At 38.2% G+C, this 23,002-nt stretch overlaps 1 protein-coding gene across 1 annotated transcript in view; it reads right to left on the reverse strand.

Moving 5' to 3' along the window:
- The window catches only part of LOC308185488 (uncharacterized protein), a 33,333-nt gene extending 12,518 nt beyond the window's left edge, over positions 1-20,815 (reverse strand). The window contains exons 1-2 of the mRNA XM_080573675.1: positions 19,394-20,815; positions 1,743-1,816 (exon numbers count right to left, since the gene is read on the reverse strand). The gene's annotated coding sequence lies outside the window, so the exon portion shown is untranslated. The remainder of the gene's footprint in view (positions 1-1,742; positions 1,817-19,393) is intronic.
- Between the last annotated feature and the right edge of the window lie 2,187 nt (positions 20,816-23,002).

Raw genomic sequence — 23,002 nt, forward strand, 5'->3', positions numbered from 1 at the left:
CCTGCGTGGGCTCCTCTCCACGGGCTGCAGCTCCGGCCCGGGGCCTGCTCCTGCGGGGGCTCTCCATGGGCCGCAGCCTCCTCCAGGCCACATCCCCCTGCTCCACCGGGGGCTCCTCCACGGGCTGCAGCGTGGAGATCTGCTCCGTGTGGGACCCGTGGGCTGCAGGGGGACAGCCTGCTCCACCGGGGGCCTCTCCACAGGCTGCAGGGGAACTGCTGCTGCCTGCCTGGAGCACCTCCTGCTCTCCTTCTTCTGCCTTCGACCCTTCTTCACTGATCTTGTCTGCGAGACTATCTCTCTCTCACAGTTTCTCACTCCACCCTCACAGCTGCTGTTGTGCAGTGTTTTTTACTTTCTTAAATCTGCTCTCCCAGAGGCCCAAACAACATCACACACTGGCTCAGCCCTGGCCAGTGGTGGGTCCCTTTGGAGCCATCTGGAGCTGGCTTTGATCAGACATCTGCTGGGCTTTTCTCACAGAGGCCACCCCTGCAGTCCCTGCTATGAAAACCTGCCACATAAACCCAATACACCCTGTCACTTGTAGGTCCACCAATTGCACAGATGTTCAGCAATAGTACAGTATCTTAACACAATTTCCCTGTCTTTACCAAAAGCTTTCTTCATCCAATAGGTTCCCATGCCATTAGCAGGGAGACGTCTACCACTAGAAATCTCTACAGCAACCTGGCAGGTCAAGTAAGCAGCCTACCAAATCTCCTGGGAAAATACGGTTGTTTCTTTAATAGAGCCTGTCGCCAAAAAAAAAAAAAAAAAAAAAAAAAAAAAAAAAAAAAAAAAGCCCCCTGTGTTAGCCATATTTTGTCATCACTTAGGTGTAGAAGGAAGCATGGGTAGGGTAAAGCTTGTTGAAGGACATTTCATCAGAGTCGTTTGCTGGCTGTTGTCCTCCTGGTAACTGTCCTGTTCCAGGTACACTTAAACAGAATTTCTGTCAAGGTGTTTTGGGTATGTGTGATGTACAGCTGTTTATCTTACCTTATACTCAGTGGAGAATTACTTATACACGTTGACTGAATGTTCTGCTAGCCATTGGAGAGAAATGCTGTGTATTTTTCCTCTTTACATTGTTTAAGAGATGTTATGAAACAGTATGTGCCTTGCTCAGATATTGTCAGATATTAAAAGGAGAGAGGTAGTGCAATGTAGTGCTTCACAGAACAAGCTAAACAATGCCTAAATGCTGTCAGTACATTGGCTGTTAACCCAAAGCAGTAAGAAGGAAATTTAAGACACTAAGAAGGAAGTCTTTGAGCTCCATTATGCCAAAAAGCTTACTTTACTTCACAAGCCCCAGTCCCATATTTCACCATATGGAATACAGGCAACGGAATCTTCTCACACCTGTGACTGAGGCTCCATCCATCCATCTTGAGTCTAGCCCCTGAGTCCAGCTGACAGTGGCAGCAAATACATACAATTCTATATTATCTTATTTTTTTACTATTTAGGGGGACTTTAAACCATATCTTTGGGCCTGTTGAAATTTCCTGCTCCTTCTGTAGCATATGCTGAATACCAGTCCCAACTGTGCTCAAATGTTTTTTCATTCAAAGATTACACTGCAGGGTGGTGAAGGGTCATTATTTTCCAATTTTATTTTTATTATTGTTTAAAAGAGAACCTTGATGTCCTCACAAAGGGAGATATAGGTTATAAAGACATAACATTTGAAAAAATAAAAACAATTTGAAAAAAAATAAATGAAAAGCTCTTACCTCACCACACAGTCTAATCTGTTTGGAAGTTACGTTGCTCCTTTATTAAATATCTGGCTTTACTTAGGGAAAATCTATGGGGAAAAAATAAAAAAGAATAAGGGAAAAGATATTCTTCTGCTATTGTAATTCTCCCAGTAAAGTAACATTAACATTTATAAAAGAAGAGCTATTAATGGCATGCTGATAATTCTGCATTCATGTGGAAATGTTAGTCACACACAGGAATATTTTCACCCTTTTTCATGCAGAATGCTCAAATTTGCCAGTGGGAGTTAAAAGCTGGCAAACTCTCCCTGTAGAAACGTCTGTAATTTGAGAGACAGCAGCCACCAGTCTGCCTGTTTTGCCCCAGCATTCCCGACGTTGTCCCCTTGCAGAGCACCCAGCGCGTAGCACTGTGCCGACAATGCTCTGACCCCAAAGGTAAGCTCAGCACAGTCTGTACCGCTGTCCTGGCTGTACTGTGAGGTTTGCTATCTACAGCCTACTTGGTAGGACTGTTATTAACTACCTCAATACCCTGGCCTTTTTTTTTTTTTTAATATAGTTCATGCAGCCAAAATGACAGGAAAAGTTTCTGCCTAGCAGTTTCACGAAAGCATGTAAAAAATGACCATAACATCACAAGACCATTAGAGCACTGTCTTGCTCTAATTATCAGCTTGTGGAAAAGCTGCTACAGTTAAGTGTGAGATACAAAGCTACCAGTAACTGTGAATTTAACCACAACATATAGACAGTAACAACATCATTATTCCATTAACAAAACCTAAATTACAGATGTAGTAAATTTACAACATAGTGATCAGGTCTTCTAACAACATCACTGCTCCAATAACACATACCAGTCACTTGTATTGCTTTCTTTTTAATATGCAAGACCAGCAATATGTTTTTTGTGGCTTGGCTCTGATATGGTAATTAAATAATAAAGTAAATTACCTAATGTGTGACATATATTCTACATCTCACAACAATTAAATTGCTCCTAATGTACAGGCCAGAGGCTACTTACTGCAGTTTATTTATTTGTGTGGGTTTCGTATGAAATAGCAGTTATGTTTCAGTGATCCTGTGCTGATACACTAAAATGATGTTAAATATGCTGGCTATGTAATCTCCATCACCATACAATTTCTATGTGTATATACAAAATAAAAATAATAAAAAAGGCTATCAACATCTAATACTAAAACTAGTCTGCTCCTATTAGAAGAGAATCTAATTCAGATTTACACAATAATTTCTGAGTTTGTCACCATGTCTCCCTGTGCAAAGAAGCATTGTACTTCATGCTAGAATGTAACTGAAATATCAGTAATAAAAGAGCTTTGCTCTTTGTGCAGCCCCCTCACTTCCAGCTGGAGAACATGCCTTTTTCTCCAGTACCTCTTCACCCACGCAGCAGAATATTGTTGGGGAAGGTCAGAAGAAACTGAGATGCTCGACAGCACTTTCATCTTTGCAGTATAAAATTGGTTTTGAATTTAAATGGTTGCTTTTGGTATTTAGTTCTCTAACTGCATCCTGCAGAAAGCTTTGGAGTTTCTAATTTAGTTTAGTTCATCCACTCAATTTTCATTTTGATTTGTTTCTACAGTCTCCAACATAGTACTCAAATGCCCATTCTTCTGACAATGTATTTCAGAAGCTTGTTTGCATTTTTATGTGTAAACAAATATGCAGTAGCTGGAGCTTTTTTGTTTTTCTTGTAGCAATGGAGATTTTGTAAGTCAGTGCGGGTAATACCAGCACAAACACTCCCAGCTGGCACAGAGGACACTGGTTAGCAAGTAACTTGTCAACTTGCTAGCAGTAAAATATATCTTCTGCAAAACAGATCTGCTAACAAATATTTTAGAAAAAGGATCATTTAAAGACTGCTTTTTCCCTGTTTGTTCACATTAAAAATATTTAAAGATTTGATAATTATGTGATTCCTAGCAAGTTTAAGAGGTGTCTCCAACAGTGTTGTCAAAATAAAGATGGCATAGTTGAGATGCAAATCCAAGCACACTTCTCCATTCTTTTCTCTCCCAAACAGAGCTTTTTTTTTTTTTTTTCTACTTTTTAAGGGGAAAGGAAAAAAAATACTAATAGTATCAGGAAAATATTCAATGATTTTAAGTGAAGCCAGTCACTGCATTTCATTATGCTAGTCTGCAACCAAAAAATGTATATTCTTAGGGTCATCAGTGGGTTGCAAAGTCATCAATGGAAAAAGACATGATACATAATAGAACAGTAAAAGTACAATTCACTGTTGCTATAGTGACAAGACAAACAGAAACAAGGCACTGAGAAACTCTTTCAGAGAGAGATTTCTGTCCAAAGTACACAGGAGGCTATTTGACATCTGTTTTAACAGTGGGGCACTCTGGGTGAGATGGGAGCCTGAGTAGCCACTGCTCACAGCAGTCACAGAACAAACAAATTACTACAACCAACAGACTCAATGTCACAATCAACAGCTTCGGGCAGCTAGAGCTGTGAGGTCTGTGCAAAATCAACAGCTGGTGAAGAGTTAGCTTAGCTTTTGGTATGCAGAAAGGAAGAAAGGGGAGCTGAGATGGAGTCCCACAATGGTTTGCCTCACAGACACAGTGATTGATCTGGTGTAAACAGATCAGTTTAACCAGTGTAACCAGTGATGTTATTTTGTCTAGTTCGAAATGAATTCACTTTATGGTGAAAACAGTGTTCAAGCCAAATTTTCCACGTATGCCTTACTACCTAACTGATCACCAGAGAATTTGTAACAAATATTTAATACTGAGTGGGTTTTTTTGTTGTTGTTGTTAAAACAAACATAGTTATGTAATCCATTATCACTTTGCCCAGTAAAGTCAGACTGAGATTAAATTATGTTATTTTACTGTAAGTAAACTATTTTAGTTTGCATTTATTTGCACTTGTTTCTGCACTTTTAGAAGATTATTTCTGGTGTCCTTTCCTTACTCTGACGTGGCTGTCATTATAAGATTATTGAGACTAACTAGATGTCAGTTACACCTGACTTTCATTTTCAGAAAACTTGATTTAAACAGAAAAAAAAAATATGTAAGTCAAGCTGTCTTAAAGACAAACAGACAAACAGAAAACCAAAACTGAAACAAAATAACATCAGCAAAACCATACAAGCAGCTAGAAAACTCATAATAATGAGAGTATGCTGGACTAGAAAATTTTCCCTGTAAATCATTGTCTCTGACTTAGTGAGCATAAAAAGTTTTAGACTCATGCTAAGAAGGTTTTCCCATCTAGCAAATAAACACACTAATTACGATAGTTAGTCCTTCACAGATCTTCCTATTCCTGTATGTTATTTGATTTTTCAAAAGTGTGAGAAGCTGCTTCTATTGCCAGACTTAGAGAAGACAAAATGCAAGTAAACTCAACTAAAGTGTAAAAAATGCACATGAAATGCAATGGTGTTGATGAAGAACATATGTGTGAACTTTTCTGAAATTACATAAAAATCTGAAAGCTGCTCTTTCTTCTTTTATCTCTGTAAAATTGCTGTTCTAATGTTTCGTGGCCAACTGTTATTAAGAAAAAGAGAAGCAAAAGATCATCCTACTATGACATTAATTTGTTTGTTTCTAAGCAGTGATAAAAGAAAAGCACTATTAAAAATATATAACATTTAGAAAAAAATGTTTAAAACATTAATTTCAAGACATGTTCTAGTTATGGTGATTGGTCAATGCTTCATAATACTTTCCAAGTATCTTTAAAATCCAGATCAGGCAGCTTGAAAAGAACACTTTATCAGACATCTTCAAAAATTTAGAGTGATAGAGAGCACCTATAAATAAGTGAATAGGAGAAAAAATCTGGCATTATGCTCTCTCAGCTCAAAGCAGGTTAGGGTGCCAAACAGACCCATAAAAATGAATGGAATGGTATATACTCACTGGCACACACACCAGCTGTGGGAAAAAGAATCCTTTGGTTTGGTTACATGCCATTGGTCTGGTGGCAGCACACACAGGGTGGAGAAAAGATATCCACTTGCTCCTTGTCAGCGAGTGCAGCTGACGCGAGTACATTTCAATAGCCAGGAATTGCAAATAGATTTTCTGCTTGACATTTCATGTGTACATTGCTCCATTTAGTTAGCTTCCAGTTCTTTCACATGAGGATAGATGTAGTACATTATTTCATCCATTCACACTCTCACTGGACTCGTGAATGTGTCTTCCCTGGAGCATTACTTACTATACTCCATGGTTAAAAGCCATTGGAGAGCTTTTGTCCCTTGGAGCCCCAAGAGCATTCATTGTATTTGTGATGGAAAAAACATATCCAAACTAACCCCAACACTGACCTAATTAAAATATTTTGTGATTCAGTAGATACTTAATAGTAGCAATTCTAAAGCCCTATGAATTCAACAGACCATTGTGGTTTTAAAGTATTTACTTCAGTGCACAGCTAGGGAAGTCAGAGTTGGGGCTTTAAATAATTTTTCAAGACAAAGAAAATAATCTGTTCTAGAGTATGCAAATACCCAAAGATCAAAACATAACTTTCCATGTCAAGTCCACTGCAATATTTTCTTGCATGAGAGAAAAAATAAATATTTAGACTTGATTCAGCTGCTGACAATCCTTAACACATGCAACTGTGTTGTATTTATTTCATAGGCAAGGTCAGAGGTTAAATGGACTCTATCAACAAACTGCTTAGGACTTGACCTGATTTTCTTTAAGTAGAAAATCATGTTTTAATGGAGTAACTTCATCTTCACTGGATAAAATTATGAAAAAAAAAAAAAAAGTTTGATTTTACTTTCATTGGTATTGCTTAACCCTTGTTTTGCTCTCCATCATTTGTTTCATTTTTTTTCCCCAAAAATCTTTTTTCCAGTGACAAATTATCTGGTGCACAAGTAGTAAATTCCTGCCATAAGAGCACAGTATTAAGCACTATATTTCCCATGGAAGATATTTTTTTTTCAAAAGCTTACAAGCAAAGTTTTCAGTTTGGGTAAGAGTAGATCATTTTGTGGAATGTTTGTTAGGTTTCTGTAGTAAATCTGATTAAGGCTGAAGTAGACTTCATGCACAAAAATGAAAATAAAACCAAAACCAAACATACAAACTCATGTGAGAAATTCAAACCCAGTATTTACCTTGATCTTGATTCAATTTATTCTATTCACCAACTTCATTTGCCACATAATATTAATATTATTTTTCAGTTTTTCAGTCCAAACCATATATCCTCTTTTCTTCCATCTATCAACAATTTTTTTTCCTGAGCACTTTTTTTTTTTTTTTACCAATCCATTTTCACACTAATGAGAGCTGTTAAATCTTCCTGCAGTACCTTTTGCAAATCTTCTCTTTCTTTTTTAAACATTTTGCATAAAGTTATCAAGTCAGGAGGTTCATAAAGACCTAAGAAATTTACAAGCAACTACTGCTGTAAAATCTTAAGGAGAAACTCTTTCATTTGAGTTTATTTGCATTCATCACAGTAGAAATCCAGATTTTCCACATGGTTTTCCATGAAATTACTTTTGGATCTATCACCAACTTAATAGCATTTAGACTGTATTTAAGTGATGATGGTACTGAAATACCCTATGCAGTCGCCAAAATCCAGTTCTTTCCTGAACCCATAGCCTGCATGAATGAAAAGGAAGGGAGGAGTGCAAGATAGTGTGAAATAGCTTAGAGGAGTAAAAGGTCCATCTAGTCTCACTGTTAAACTGTTGTGCCCATTTTCAGAAATAGCTGTAGTGAAAAAAATAATGAGTTTTCCACTTAAAACTTGCTTCTGCCCTAACACACAGGCAGCATTGCAGGTCCCATGTGTATATTTTACACATAAGCATGACCCATCAACACATAGTCTAAATTAAGAAGATGCCAACAACATTCAGAATCTTTCGTTGTCCTTACTTGGTCTGTATAGTCTGAAGGAATAATAATAATAATAATAATAATAATAATAATAATAGTCATTGTCCAAAGTAGGGTGATCATATTACAGACAAAGATGCTCTCCAATGAATTATTTTCTGCTTGAGAAAAATCTTCCCCTTCAATTTACAGATTATTCCCAAGATTTCACAACATCTGCATTTAGTATACAAATCTGTGGGCATATTTGTCCTCTTTTCCTTCTTCACATTAGAATCTCTTCTCATGCTTGTGCTAGCAATTGCATTGTAATTCAAAAGGGTTGGGCACACAGTGTTGCAGGTATATTGTGTATATCCCCCAGTGCATTCTTCCACTTAAATTGCTTGCTGACACTAGCATCTCTTAGCAAGCACCAAAAGAGCAGTAGGTGTTCCTATGTTGTATCCTATGCACAGTAATGGGAGTGGAAGAGTCTGTACAACTGTACTCCAGATGGAGATAAACTCCCCATTACTGTGTGACACTAGTGGCATCCTACATTCCTGAATGTAGGCATGAAAATGAGATTTCTCTCTCAGATTTTGAGCTAAAAAACACAAAGAAGTTTTTGAAAGCTTTATAAATGAATCATACAGAGGAGAGGTTTAGCTACTCAAACATAGTCCATTTCTATCTAATAAGAACATACAGCATTGTACCTCGGCAACTAAAGGTCTTAGGTGGCTTGCCAATTTAGGAATGCGGAGCACAGATGTCTCTTTGACTCTTTTTGGAATAAGACTGGGAAAGACATGGCTATGCCCACTTACATGATGACAAGAAACTTAAAGAATTATTTCAGAGAATCTCTGAGATCACAGTATTTGATACATGCAAGATTTTCTGCAAAAGATTTTCTGCAAAGTTATTTTCATTTTTCTCACTGTTCTCAGATATGCTCTTACTTTGAAAAACTATAACTTCTTTTGCAAGATCAAAGCCATCATACATACCTGAAGCAGAACTCAGGAGATGGAGAACACAGAAGTGCCCCATATTAATGTGTATGCTCAGTACTCATAAGTATTAATACTTATTATTAAGTATTAAGGAGGGGAGGGGAGAGGAGGGATGGGGAGGACGGGATGGGAAGGGACAGGAAGGGACGGAAAAAGGAATGGAAAGGAAAGGAAAAAGAAAAGGAAAGGAAAAAAGAAAAAGGGGAAAGGGAAAAGGGAAAAAAAGGGAAAAGGGAAAAGGGAAAAAAGGGAAAAGGGAAAATAGGGAAAAGGGAAAAAAAGGGAAAAGGGAAAAGGGGGGAAGGGGGGAAGGGGGGAAGGGGGAAGGGGGGAGGGGGGAAGGGGAGGGGAGGGGAGGGGAGGGGAGGGGAGGGGAGGGGAGGGGAGGGGAGGGGAGGGGAGGGGAGGGGAGGGGAGGGGAGGGGAGGGGAGGGAAGGGGAGGGGAGGGGAGGGGAGGGGAGGGGAGGGGAGGGAAGGGAAGGGAAGGGAAGGGAAGGGAAGGGAAGGGAAGGGAAGGGAAGGGAAGGGAAGGGAAGGGAAGGGAAGGGAAGGGAAGGGAAGGGAAGGGAAGGGAAGGGAAGGGAAGGGAAAAACAATCTTACAAACTTGGAAATTTGTTTTCTTATTTCAATTACACATTTGAAGGAGCATATTCTGTGAAGAATGGGAACATATATGACCATTTTAGTTAAAGTGTTTGCATTTTTTTTCTCTGCCTATTGCCCTTTTTTGCTTTATCTTGATTGTGGTACTTGATGTCTTGACTTTTGATCACTCGGATTTCTTTTTTTTTTAATCTAAAAATACAGTTAGTAGCTTCTTATTTCTCATTGCATGGAAGAGTTTAAGAGAGCCGTAACAGGAGCAACTGAAGAGTTAAGTTCATTTTTAATGAACTTAAGTAAAGCTTATCCTAAAGTTTATTCTACTTCTGAAGTTTCTTTCTAATAATCCAATATTTGTTCTAATGTTTTCAGTTTTTCCACATCACAATATTTTTTGTCTGTTTGCTTTTATTTTTAGTTTAATGTCTCTATTCCATGGCACTGCGCAGCCTTAGACAGATAATATTTTCTCTTTCTTTCTTTCTTTCTTTCTTTCTTTCTTTCTTTCTTTCTTTCTTTCTTTCTTTCTTTCTTTCTTTCTTTCTTTCTTTCTTTCTTTCTTTCTTTCTTTCTCTTTCTTTCTCTTTCTGTCTTTCTTGGAAGTTAATGGATAACAATATTGATATGAAACGTTACACACTCAAAAATACATATTCTGACTTATTTATGGCTCTATTTGTGGTAACTGTGAAGATTTACATTCCACTGATTTTAGTTCTGTCAGTTCCCATTCTACCTTTCAGGGACTCAATGTAATGCAGTGAAAAATAGAACTAAATATCTATCATTAAATATTTTAAAATTTATTCAATATATGGACCCCTAACTCCAATATGCTGAAAGTATTCTTATGCACCCATGCACCAAAGGTTACCATCTCTCTTCCAAACAAATTTCCAGAAACTTCAATGCTAGTTTAAATTAAAGAATGTGTAACAGAGAAGTGTTAGTAAATATAAACTAGAACTAACCAATTATAGCATCAGTTAACATTTCAGAAAACTCCAGTAAAGTAAAAGAGGTTAACAATTTTGTTTTCATTGGCCATTAAATCTAGAGCAGAGTAAAAGTTCTGACAGATGCTCTCTCAAAGTGAGACCATCTTTTGCAGGGCATATACGTTATCCCTGTGTGTTACCAATTAGTAGCTGCCTAAAATCAATAGTAATAGAACAGTGCACAAACATTAAGACACTTAGAAGCTGTTGTACTTTTGCAGCCAAAAGCTGATCCAAGCCAAAAATCTCATACTATGCTTTTCGAATGTATTTTTAAGTTACCATTGCCCTGGAGATAGCCATTCTTTGTTGTTATTTTCGAACACACATGGTGATCTCAGCTCTTGGCTCAAAGGTTTCTGCATGCTTTTGTAAGCTCGTACACAAAGGCTTTTCTGCTTTAAAATAGATGCCCAAGGGACTGTGTCATTGTCTCTGGAGGCTGGGCTAGAGAAAACCAGATGCCTGCAGTGAGACTGACATCCTGGCGATGTGTGAAATCTGGGTCCTCGCTCTTCTGGGAGGCTCTGGGGAGTGTTTCCTCACGAGCCACAGACCCTCTGGTGAGTTCTCCCTTGCTGTTTCAGCAAAGGGAAAGCCATTCATCTGCTTCAGATAGAAACCTCACATCCAGACCAGATGAATTGCTGCTAGATGAGCAAATAAAAGAGGGGTCAAAGACTGCCAAACCCTAGCTTAGGAAGTCTTCTGGTACCGCCAAAAAGGAGAGTTCCTCTGGAGATGTTTCAGTATCACATTATTGCTTTTATCATAGAGTTGTCACTTGCATCTAGTGACATTTATTGAGACCCGTCCAGTGAAATGGTCTAAGATGAAAGAATGTTTGTCTACAGGATGACAGAGGAAAGGTGGTCATAACCAGTTTTGAGAACTGCCAACAAGTGACATAGCACTCACACTGTTTTTACTTCCTTCCAGCACATCATAATTTACATTAGGTGGAAATGTGCTCCTCTGGTGAGTTTTCACCTGCACCTCCAGTTTTACCAGAATAAAGCTGAATCTGCCTTTTCAAGATTTGTTCACATGAGTAATGCCGGTGTCATCAACAGGACCATTAACACAGAGAAGCATTACTCATGCATACAAGATATACAGGGTTAGGTCTTTACGTGACAGTACCATGGAAACTCCAGTCCAGAGTTGCCCAGATAAACATACTAAAAAAGCAATAGATAGATAGCTGGTAGGAAAAATAAGAAATAACATGGGGGGGGGGGGGGGGGGGGGGGATGGGCAACACAATACCCACTGTATGAGCTACAGTTAGGAGGAAGAGCCATACCTGCTGTTCATAATCCTCACCATCTTCCAGATATTTGACACCCTTCTCAAACTAAATATGCACTGAATCCATACTAAATAAACAGTTAGGACATGAAAGACAGTCAACATTGGTCAACAGTGGTTACGTGTAGGTACAGTTTCTACAAGCCTCAGTGAAAAATGAGCATTATAGTCACCATTGCTTATCTTCATGACTTATCATTACAACAGACACAGTTGACTCCCTTTTCCATTTTCTTGAAATTTCCCTTCTATCTTCACTAGAATAGCTTAATTCTCTCCTCACGCTGATGAAAACCTCTTTTCATACTCGATTTGTGGGAAGAGTAAGAACGTAGAACTCTTTTTCCCTGCAGTATTAAGTTGTTAGGATTCTTTTTTTTCTACTTTTAAACACATTTTATCCCATTTAAGTAATTCAACATGGACCTATAACATAAACACATTTAAGCAGTGTTTTGTCAGAAACATTTAAAGCCTTGCAGGGTAACATTTTTAGGTATAGGCCAAACACAAGGTACTTTTCCTTTCTTATCTTATTCCATCCGTTTCTTACCCCAAGCGAGCATCTTCAGACATATCATAAACCTAGGAGATGCCTGCACTTCTCCAGCCAGCATCCATTTGGTCACCATGGAGTAGTCATAAATTATGAGTTTCATCATTGATAACAATGTCATCTTATCACTACATCCAATACTGGACAAGAATATTTATTTGGACTACCATATCAAATAGTCATCCATTCTACCATTTGTATCATGGTGCAATGTGGTAGTTCTTATGCAATTTTACTCAGTAATCATGAGCTAAACCATGATTTAGAAACTGTGGAGAACAATGCTTTGAATTATTTTTGGTTAAATACAATTCCAGCTCAAGGCAAAAAAAAAAAAAAAAGTTCAGGACTTTCTCAGTTTCCATAAGGAAGGATTCTCACAGTAGCAAAAGCAAATATTTGTAGCTTGCCAGAACTAACATCACCTGTTTTTTAACAGTAGAATTCAAAATTAAGCTTGTGCACTGTTTTCTGCTACCGGTTTTTCAGGCCAGCTGCAGGAACAGGAAGGCAGCGCTGCAGTGTATCATATCTGGAGATTTTCCCAAAGAACAAGAAAGGCCAGAAAAGACATCTCTAAGGTCATGCCTAGTGAGGGGAATATAAATACATCCTTCAAGCTCAAGATTATCAGCAAGCCAAACAGCAGGGAAGGGCAAAGAAAAGATATGGTCTGCTTCAGTATCAGGAAGAAACCAAGCTCACTTTCTCCCCTGAGAAGATCTCATGCAATTCCTGAATTCTGGTATCACAATTACTTAAATCATCACGGTGAAAAAAGAATAAGAATAACAAACAAGCTGTCATCATCTGTGTTTCAAATCACTTAATGTCCATGCATTAATAACACACATCAACCGGATGCAGCCAAGGTCAGTAAAGAAATCAGTCTGAGCTAAATTCCTGTTGTGCTTTCAGCTTAGAGTCTGGTTCCTAAATGCTGTCTGCAACACACAGGGACCCAAAACTTTGCTTCCAAATGCAGCTTGAGAGTAGATATTCCAAACAGCTCTGGCTGGCATAATTCTTTTTTGCCACAGTACAAAACCTCAGTCCAGAGAGTACTGTGTATACTGCACTAAGCCACTGCTGTGTTTGACCTATTAAGTAAAAAACATCACTCTGAATCCAGAGTCTTGAGTGTTGTCTTCTCAACTGCACAGCCCAGGGCACATACTGGGGTCACATATTCCTTCAGACTTTTTCTATACATTCATTGTGATATCTTTTTGCTCTGTGGGGGCGGTGTGGGTGAGGCAGGTGGAGGCTTACTCCAATATGGGGGTACAGTGCTGCACCTGACAAGCAACATGAAGCATGCATAGATGTCCAGCAAACAGAAAGAGTGAAAGTAACACAGCTCAAATCCATCCTGGCTGTGATCTGCAGTGACAGCTTTCTGTTATGGATTTGCAATAAATCATTGCTGTTCCTGATTTATTAGTACATTTACAACTCCAGATTTTTAACATTCTTTGTAGGATCGTAAGTACATACAAAAAAGAAATATTCCTAGGACATGCTGGGGCAGATTGTCTCGTCAATACACGTACTGTAATTTATATTCAGGAAGATTGATTTATTTATGCCTATGCCGTAATATATTCTACCACTTTTTTTCTTTTTTCTTTTTTCTAATTAGTTATTCTATTTCAATGCAAAATATGGTCACATCACTAATATTTTAATATTTTAGCAAATTAAAACAAAACATAAAAAACCTGACATGTCAGTGCAGAGGGGTTTAGCTTCAAATATCACAAACACACATAAAACAACAAATGAATAGAAATACATCATGCACTGCATCTTCATTTTGGATAAGTAAATCAACGTTTTTCTGTCTGTAACCTCAGCACGAAAGATAACTGATGTAGAATAACAAATCAGTATCTGCTGAATTTTTTGAAAGTTTAGCTGAAGATCTCAATGGGGATCTTTACTGTTATTTTAAAGAGAGGAGTAACAAAATAAAGAATGTTTGGTTCAGTGGTTACCAACTAAGGTAATGTGACTCTATTTGTATGCCTTGACACAAGGAAGACTCTAAAATAACTTTAAAAAGAGAATAATCTCTCTAGTTAAACAGAAGCAATATTAAAATTAATATTTCACAGAACTGATGTAATTAGGTGTGTATAACTAGTTTAACAAGTATAATTTATGTGATGGCCTTAAGTTAAAATACAACAGCCACCAGTAACATCCCCTATTCTTCAAATAGTGTTTGTTTCATGTAGACCATGATTTGTCTTCTTTCTTGGTCTTTGCACTTTACAAATCTTCCATTCAAAATCCATCAAGTGCAGTATCTGCAGGAAATTAATTCAGTTCCTAGAAGAACACTAATTGAGTGTGCATGTTCACATGCAGGTATCAGTGCTACACAGGTCATTGAACCATATGACAGAAACGCACAGAAAATGTACTTCAATCAACTTCTCAATACCTACAGACTGGAAGATCCCAACAGTGGTTTTGTTGGCCCATTTTTTTGGGAAAAGAGGAAATTCTCTTCTAGCTCTGACCTATGGTATGTGACTGAGTCAAAGAAGGAAAATGCAATTTTTTTATAGATATATGTTTCCAGCAAATTCGAAGGAAAAAAAAAAAAAAAAAAACAAAAAACAACCACTTTTATTCCTGGAAAACAAATAAACAAATAAGCAAAGATGCATCTCATGTCTCTCAGATACCAGTTGTTTTAAGAATGAGATGGAACATTAATAATTAGTGTAGAGAAAGATATAGGTATAGATGATATAGATATAGATGATACAGATAGATACATAAAGATATAGATACAGATAGATAGATAGATAGATAGAGATACATGTATGTATTTATTCACATGAAACAGGTATAAATCTATATTTTTTGTGCTTTACATTGCTCAAAAAATCTCTGGTGGAGCTGAGCTGCAGTTTAACCTTGAATTGAAAGAATTTGCAATTGATTCTAGAAATGATCGGTGTTGCTGATAGGAAAGGAAAAAGGCAGTTCATATAATAGACCTTTAAAATAGGCTATGTAGAAAGCCTAGTAAAGTCATACAAAGGGAGAACCATGTTGATTGCTTGAAAAATGTATGCAGCCCACACAGAAATGAACAACCATTACAGCAATTAACCTAGCACAGTGGCACGAACAAATACTGAATAAAGTACACCGTAGGACAATGCTGCAAGACTTGAAGAAAATCTACATCATTGAAATTATTACCTATCAGAAAACCTTTTTGAGAATTTCAGATATTTTAGCTGCTGCAGCATTAACTCTAAATTATTCCCTCTTCCCTGGGAAATAAAAGTTAGGTATAAGTGAGGGCCTAGTGTGCACCGGCAGGAACTTTCTGAAAAGTACTCCCACCCTTCATCTATTAGTTACAGAAGCCATGTTTTAAGAATGCCACTGAACATGATACAACCCGAGTCACTGCTGTTATTGCAATGGCACTAAGCAATGTACCATGCCAGTCAATTTTGTTTTGCTCATGCAGTGGTGGGTAACAGCTTCAGACAGAGTCAAGAATGGTCAGGCCATTCAATACTGAAAAATCTGAAGCTGAACATTTACCTGTACAGATAGGATTCAAATTAAAAGCTGTATCACTTAATTGCTATTTAAGTTCCCAAATCTAAACCCAATACCAATAGCTCTTGTATTCTTCTTCAGCCTGTAAGAACAAAAGAGAAAAGGTTAGATATACTGCATTATGAACATGTCAAGCCTCTGAACAGGTCAGAGTAGCACCGTGACAGAATTCCTACCTATTAAATCCAAGCATGAAACCTTTCTTATTGTAATGGTCTGAACTCCTGAGTCTGTATGAATGTAATATGTGCTAGTTTTTATCATGAGGTGTTTGTCACAGGTGACGTAAATGCATCATTAGACAACTGTTACAAATTAAGTGATGGAACAAAAAATCAAGCAGAATGAAGAGAAAATAAAAGTTATTAATTAGAGCTGTAAATCATCAAGTTTCAAAAATATGAAAGACTGCTAAAGCCACACAAGCTGTTTTAAGTACTTGAAGCTGAGGAAAGCTTGCTTAATAATTGTTAAAGTTCTAGGCAGGAGAATAATCTGAAGAATAAAATAATCAAGAAGCGGAGGTGGGGAGGGGGAAGCCTATTTCCGTGGAGAAATTTTTAAGCAAAAATGGCACTTATTGCCATTTGAATCACCACAGAATTCTGCCAATTAGCACAGACAAGGATAATTCATAGCATATTTTCACTGACCCAACATGTCTGCTGTCATTTCCACCCCGGAGTGATGTATTGCCAGCTCATTCCAAGTGATGTGCTTTCAACAGAGTCACTCAGCTCAGACACTCAGTGCATTCAATTCAAAACAATATGCTATACATCAGCAGTATCATTGGATCTTTGCCATTCCAAAAAAAAAAAAAAGGAAAAAAACAAAAAAACCCCCTTTGGGGTCAGTCTATTGGGGCTCCCTTAGCCATATGATAAGACAGTAGAGGCAAGCCACACAACTGAAATATATAAAACAGCTGTTTCTCAGCCGACACTCTCAAAAGAGAGGTTGGATTTCAGTCTTCTTGCCACTCTGAAAAGTCACTCACAGGCTTTGCTGGTGAGGCAAGCATCACTGAACGTGGGGAGGAGTGCCTGGGTCTACCCCGGTGGGGTCTCACTGCTGCCAAGCTGTCTTCTGCTGTCAGCTCCATCAACAGGGTTTATGCCTTTGTGATCTGCAGGGAGGTTGACTTTATCATCTCACCTCTCTGTGGACTTTCTTTCTGCTCTACTTTGCAGCTTTGCAGTGCTCTCACCCCTCTGGGTCATAGTTATGCAGCTGAGTGGGGTCAGAGCTGGGTCTTTGGTTATCAGGGGTCCTGTCTCAGCAGCAAGCGTTACTGTGGGCAAGAGCACTTCACCAGGAGCAGGCACCAACCCCCAGAACAGAGCACACTGTTTTCTTGCGAGTGTTAGTGAACACATATCCATATGTTTGCTTGCAGAAATCCTATCTGGGATCTTCTTCACCAGCTCAGGGGAAGTCAGTGGTAGAAAACAGCCCATTGCACAATGTTCTTACTGAGACAGAAGGATGATCCTGGAACTTGAATTCAAGGTTCCAGGAATGCAAAATGAAGGCTTCTCAAAAAAAGCAAAAGTTTTTTTTTTGCATAGTACAATGTTTTTATTTACCTAACCTGGCAACCAAGACGGTATTAAAAATTCAAATGAGGAGTCTGTTTTAAAGAGTTTGAATCTTAAAATGATTAGACACTCAAAATGATTAGATGTAGGACTGGCTGTATTTTTTTTCTAATGACTCATCTGGCCCTCTCAACTTACTGTTTCCCAATTGTTTTTCATTTTCCTCATTTTCCTTCTTTTCCTCCTTTCCCTTTCCCTTACCCTTTCCCTTTCTCCTTTTCCCTTTCCCTTTTCCTTTACCCTTTTTTCTTTATGGCTACAATCTTCTTTTCCATGGCTTTTTTGTTGTTGTCATTCTGCTCTGTAACAAAACTCACAAGAAACTGAAATAAGAGGAAAGAAGAAAAACAACCACCTGCTAAGGAGCAACCAACTCAAAAAGTCATAATGGTGTAAACTTGAATGTGCAAAGAGACTTCAGTGAAGTTTAAGTGCTTCCACAAATTAGAGACAAAGCTGCACAACTTCGGGAGTTTATTTAGGTATTATATTACAACTGTAACCAGGAAATCAGTCCCTAAAAATTATTCCAGCTCTAAATCAATGCAAAGAAAGCAGGCTAGGCATTGACAATGAACTAAAACTGGTGTCGTGATGTAGAAAACAGGCCCAGCATTCAGTATGATCCTAGGTGGTAGCTGCTACCCTTTGGCCAGTGATTCCTCTGCTGTTTTAGTATTAGGTAGGAAGACTTGCATAAAAAATAAAAAAATAAAATCCTCTGCACAGCAACCATCAGACTGAGTGCATAAGTGGAGAACATGTGGAATCAAAGGACAATTTGCTTCCCATGACAGGACTGCTTCACTGAAGTAGATTTAGAAACAGATACATTCACAAAGAAACGTTCAGTAACGCTTCTGCCTATAAAGCAACTGGAGTAGGAAGCGTGAATGGTTACTTGTCACATGGCTTTCTGATTCTGAAGTGGAAGGCACAGCAAAGCTCTTTTGGACAAAACAAACTGAGAAAATGAATTTTTTCAGGCTGAATTTTCTCTTCCATCCCACTGGATATGTCTCAGATAGAGCACCTTAAATGACACAGTTGTGTTTAAGCAGCTCATTTCCACCTGTGCTTTGTTTGCTTACTGACTTTCTGTAGATAAGTGCATTTTTCTGTTATTCAGAAGAAGGTAGCTTCTTTAATTTGGGCTCAGGCTAAAATCCTCCCTCCGCCTTAACCACCTACCCCCCCCCCCCCCCCCCCCCCAAACAAGCAAAGAAATAAACAAATGAAAAACTTAAAACCTTCAGTTGAGAAAAGGAGAATAGACTCAGGACAGAATTTTGTACTCCACTTTATGAGAGTGAGATACAGACAGTACAGACAGAGAAAATCCTTTTATGACCTCTTCTTCAAGAGCACAGTGCACTAGTAAAGCATTAAATAACAGCTCAATAGGTTTTCATCAATGCAGCAAAATAATTATCTGAGAAAAGTTATATAACCTCTAACAAACAAGGTCAAAGATCAAGATATTTTTATACCTGGTCTGTAAGATTCCCTCTGCATAAAGTAACCTCTTGGATAGAAAAACAAAAGCAAAACAAAACAAAAAATCATAATCTTCACAATGCTGGAAACAAATTACCTATTGTTTTAGCACCAATTAAGATTCCTCCATGCAGAGTCTAATAGAGAAATTCATTATACAATCCCACTGTTTACTCTATTTGTCTGTAACAGACATAACCATAACTCTATCCTGAAAAAAACAAACTGCATCTTTATTTCAGAAGCCAATTTAAAAGAGCTACTTTTTGTTCTTTAGTTGAAACAAAATACCATGGGCCTATTCCAATCTGTTCCACTGGCTTGTCTTTTCTCTTTTTCCTGGAATGTATAATTACCTCACTTTAACAGAAGAGATACCAGGACACAGTAAATCAAACTCACTGGTTGAGATCCAGTTAGCAGCCAAAGATCTGAATATGAATAAAGAGTTGAACACCATGTCCTTGGAACAGTAGCTTTGAGTTTCAATTATTAACCCACCACAGATACTACATTAAATAGATCGTTACTGTCCTCAGCAACCATAACCAATCACCATCACATGAAAACTGCAAATTGCAAATACATCCTATCTGACAACTGCTGCTTACCTGTCTGTACATACTCCTTCAGGGCAGATATGGGAACAAAACACACACAACTGCCTATTTCTTTGGAGTTTTCTCAGCTGAAGAGGTTTTGTTTTCTTCTTGGTGAGGTTCTGCTGTTTCTGATACTAATCAGTGGGATGTGCTCTGGTCCCACGTAGCCCAGAGACCTGCTGGTGTTAGACGTACCTTTGTTCCACTGCGCTACATGGGGCAGAGCACAACAGGATCGCTGTTGACACTGGTAAACAGCACTGTTGATGGCTGATGGCAAGCAAAATGCAGCTTATTGTCCAGCTCAATCTTGTTTCTCCAAGATGAGCTGCAGTCTGTGTTGCAATAGAATCAGGTGGCCTGGACATTGTAATTGCAAAGCAGAAGCTATTGTCCTTTGTTTCTTGTCCTATTTAAGAAAAAGTACATATAATATAGATTCTAGGTGATAAACTATCATTATGTATAATATATATATATATGTTGTCACAATGTGTTAAAATGCAGTGCTTTTATGCAGTGGAGAAAATAATTTTGGACAAGATGATATGCAGAATAGCTTTCACAATATGGAAATATATGCTTTTGCTGGTGAAAAGGGAACTATTTGGACAGCTCATGAAAGCAAACACTTTGAAGGTGCTTGGAGTCCAGAAAAATTATTTGGAGATTTATAACAACTGAACTTGTGAGGGCCATTTTATCTTAAAGTATTTTGAGAGCTAACAAACTCACCCTTTTTGTGCTCAAATGAATGAGACTTTGTAATTTGCATTATATGGCTCTGCGTTTCTAAATATTGCTTCCAACAGCAATCAAATAAGGGGTAATACAAGTAAAATGGTACTAATATGTTATACACCTTTGACACAAAAACCCAATTCAGGATACATTTCTTAGCATGGTAAGTAACTGAAGTAAAAAAACAAAGAGTAACCCATGGTTTTGTGACCACAGAGAAACAACAGGAATAAAAATGAAAATCTCCTCTTCCTGTGATGTCTCCATCAAATAAGTGAAGCTAAAGATACAACATCAGAAACTACTGATCACAAAGGCAACAGCCTAGTGAAGGTTTTTCCTGTTCACTGGATCTTCCCCAGACTGTTGTTAGCAGTGTCCCAGTCATACCTTCTCAGCTAATCAGGGCAAAGTGACACACAGTGGTAAGAAGCCTTGAAAAATGATTGCTGCCATGCTCAGCAGCTGTTGAAAAGCTGTTGAAAAGCAGAAGAGAGAAGGGAAGGATAAGAAAGCCAACATTTGCATTGAGCTAGCAGAGCGTAATGCAGTGGCTGGCTGCTGGCAATATGTAATACCTCCTGAGAAACATCCCTGATTGCACACACTGGCTACCTGAAATCTCCCAGCTCATTCTGATTAGAAAAGTGATTCTGAAGTGAGAATAACTGCTTACCCCCCCCGCCCCTCCCCCCAGCTATCACCATGCATGTCTGCCATTGTCATCTATGAAATACTGACACTCATCAGAGTGCAGAACTGATGGTCTGGGTGGGAAGTGAAACCCAGCACGTGGTGGGGTTAAATCCAAGCACCATGCCAGGAGCATCCCCTTGCCCAAGAGCAGACCAGTGCCCTTCCTTCCCCAGGAAACATGCAGCATTTTGTGCTTTAGTAGCACTGAGTTCTGCACTACCTTCGCATGCTCTGCAAAACACACAGCTGCTCACTTCATCTGCTGGAATAGAACAGAAGGTATTGATTTCAGACCACAGAGCTCTAGTTAAAACTTAAAACCTTTGCTTTACTGGCTTTCCAGTTGCTCCTCCCTGCAGCACTGCAGCTTTATTGAACATGGAAGATAAGGAGATACCCCTTCTGGGAATAAGTTCCACAGTCTAATTTTTCGTGTGAACATCATTCTCTGTATAGCTCCTGAATAGGCTAGAATTGCTGATGGACTCTGTATAACTGGTACTAACCACGGGCCTATGTCCTATTCAAAGAGAGGGTGACTGATCTTTGGCAAAGAACCAGGAATACCATTTCCCAGATACCATTTATGATTCATCATAACGGCTTAATACATTAAGCTGAGGACTGATTTGTGAAACTGCAGTAGCCAGGGAGTGACTTGAATAGCCAGACTGTACATGATAAAGAGATATATGTTTCAATGGCATTTCCTAAATGCCATTTAATATTTCCTTCCTAAAACATGTGCAAAGATAAAAGGATTCGTTTTGTTACAGCTATAAAACATGGAAGCCTCTATGCTGAGGACAGGATTAAAGCACATACTTGACCCATTGAGTGTGATTTTGTATAGGAAAGAATGCACAAGCTTTACCTGAGCCACAGCCCAGGTCCTCACTATTTGCAGGCAGCCCACCACATGCAAGCACATTCATTGTCCTTCCTATGAAATATGTTAGACTTGCTCCTCAACTGAATGCCATTTCCTTTTATCAAGACAGAGATATAATATTAACAAATCTGATGACTAAAAATTTCTAAAAAAAGTCAACAATTTTGATTGCTAACAACGAAAATCTGGTATTGTCAAAATTTCATTTCAAGTATATATATTTTTGTCTGAATTTCCCTGCATTAACACTTCAGTTTGGATCAGGAGTTAACCTAAAGTGAACTTCTTGGTAACCATACCAATTCATCTCATGTAGTGGATCACACAAACTGAACAACTTTTGAAGGAGAATAAGCCTGAAGCTGTGTCACACTAAAATAATTAATGAAATTCAGCAACTATAGGGCATTCAGCTAAAGGAGACAGATGACAATCATTCTGAAATAGCTACACGGAAAAATAAAATGAATATCTGGTCTTCAGGAATGACAGTTCCACAATATAAATTCGTTCTTTGGAAACATACAACTTGTAAATGCAATCTCCAGTTTACCTCTGGTTGCAGTGCTTCACCAGCTCTTCTGGAATAATCAAGTCATAACTTGACAGCATTGTGGCAGGTAGATCTCAGCCAAGTCAAGCCATTATAAATAATCACAACTGGTAACTTTACCTGTACACTATTGTTTGACTTTCTCAGGATGATACTTCTGTCAAAACTGAAATAAAATCCTGAATTTCATCACAGTGTCTTGAAAAACAGGCAATCCTTAACATATGCCAAAATTTTTATAACAATTTACACCGTATTTTTTCCAGATACATAAAAGTATTTAGTAAAATTTTGTTTATTTATTTTATTCTATCAGGATATCTAAACTAGTTTCTTTATAAAGTTCATGAATTTATATTTTTAATGGGTTGAAGCATGTAGCTGGACTTAAGAACTTTGGCTTAAAAATGCATATCGGGATGCAACAGGGGCACTAGCTCTTGACCCTTGAAGGCCAAGGAGCTGTGATGCCACCCACTGGACTGATAGTTCCTTAAAGCATTTGGACAGTTTGTCAATAACTTGTCCACAACAGTAGTTCCAGGGGATGCATGCAGCATGATTTCTAGAAGCTTTTATTGAGCAGATGGTGAGGGGTGTGTTGTTTTTAGTTGGTTTGGCTACAAAATTAAATTTGTGCTTTACAAAGCAGATCCAACCTGCTTGATTTAATCACTAATGCAAAGATAGCTGCTTACTATAGCTTCCTTACTTCTAGTTACAGGTTTTATCTGCT

The sequence above is a fragment of the Anser brachyrhynchus genome (assembly GCF_964034855.1).
Source record: "Anser brachyrhynchus genome assembly, chromosome: Z".
Taxonomy (NCBI): domain Eukaryota; kingdom Metazoa; phylum Chordata; class Aves; order Anseriformes; family Anatidae; genus Anser; species Anser brachyrhynchus.